This window comes from Trachinotus anak, unplaced genomic scaffold (genome assembly GCF_046630095.1).
Source record: "Trachinotus anak isolate AG129_WGS33_773 ecotype Australia unplaced genomic scaffold, CSIRO_AGI_Tana_v1 ptg000007l, whole genome shotgun sequence".
NCBI lineage: Eukaryota > Metazoa > Chordata > Actinopteri > Carangiformes > Carangidae > Trachinotus > Trachinotus anak.
Window position 1 is genome coordinate 7,643,769 of NW_027273858.1, and position 1,603 is coordinate 7,645,371.

The window sequence follows — 1,603 nt, forward strand, 5'->3', positions numbered from 1 at the left end:
GTGAAATCCCCTCTTGTATTAGGATAGATGAGGAAAAAACAGACTTATCCTTGAAATGTTATCATCCATCTGTGCCCTGCTCATGTTAATAGAGGCTGTAGTGCCTCATGGTGCAGTCCTGCTCCATCTCGCACCAATGAATCATATACCTATCAGCACAAAACACAGTCAAGCTGGGAAGTTGACCTTATGCGCAGGCATTAGTTCAAGGAAAGCATTTTTGCCACAGGAGTAAATCTACATAGTAAAATATCAAACTCAGAACTGGAAGGCAATATTGGTTTTAATGTGAAAAACAAAACAGCATAAGTAATGTCACAACTCAACTAAAAGAATCCCTGGTGTTGTGTGTTTTGAAGAAGTCTCTGCGCACTTAAAGTGATTAAATTCTCTCTCCTTATGAGCAGCAAGAAATATCTCTATTCTCTCACTTATATCATTAGCTGGCTTTTATAATTGTGTGGGTTTTTGGGTGATTAAAGCAACTGTAAAAGCAAACTTTCAGTGATGACTTTGAGCACCAGTAATGCTCATGTTAAACAGTTTTGCTCCAAACAGGCCTCCAGCACGTTTAGTAAATGATCTTTGCCCATTTTCTGCCTCTGTGAAACTGTAATGAGACAAGCAGGGACATTATCTTGATTAAAATCAATCCCTATTGGATTACACTGTGCTACGTTCCCTCGCTCAGCTTCACTCATTAGACCACAGCACAGAAAACAGAAATCAGAAGTGAGGAGACTCCTCAAAGCGTTATGTGTACATGCATGGACAACTTGACAGATAATCCCTGGACTCCTCCATTACTCTGAGGCCACTTGCTGCTGCCATGGTGTTTTACGATCCAACACGTTGTTCATTCTCGTGTTGGTTGTTTCACTGAATGTGAACATGATCGGTTCAGTATCTACGTCCCAGGACATTGTCACAACTGATCTGATGTCTATGCAAGGAAGGAGAAAAGGGGGTAAGAGAGGTAAGACAAGAAGATTGGGATGAACAAAATAAGCAAAGATAAAAGAATAGAAAAGAAGGAAGTAAAGAAGGAGGGATAGAAAAGGAAGAAAATGTGGATAGACAAGAGAAAAGGAAAGAAATAAGACAGGGATGAAAATGGATTAGGAAATTTAAGATGGAAAGAAACAAGGACAGAAGTAAGGATGGCAGACAGGAGCAGAGGAAGTGTAGCAAAGAATAAAGAAGGGAATGAAGCAAGATAAATGAGGGTGTGGAAGTACAAGAAAAGGAAAGAGAAAGAATGGAAGATAGGGAAGAAGAATGGAAAGATGGAAAAAAGTAAGGAAGGATGGGAGGAAGGAAGGAAGCAAGATGGAAGGAAGATAGGATGATGGAGGGTGAGAGAGAAAGGGAGGACGAAAAGACAGGAAGAAGCGAGGAAAGGGGATGAAAGAAGGGAAGTGAAGAAATGAACAAAAATGACAGAAGGAGGGGGGGTGGAAGTAGGAAAGGGGGGAGGACGGAAAAGAGAGAAGAAATAAGGAACCTAGGGAGGAAGGAAGGAAGGAAGGAAGGGAGCGAAGTCATTCATTTTCACTCCGTCCCTTCTGTCCCGTGCAGGCTGGGCTGTGCCGCGCGCGCGGAG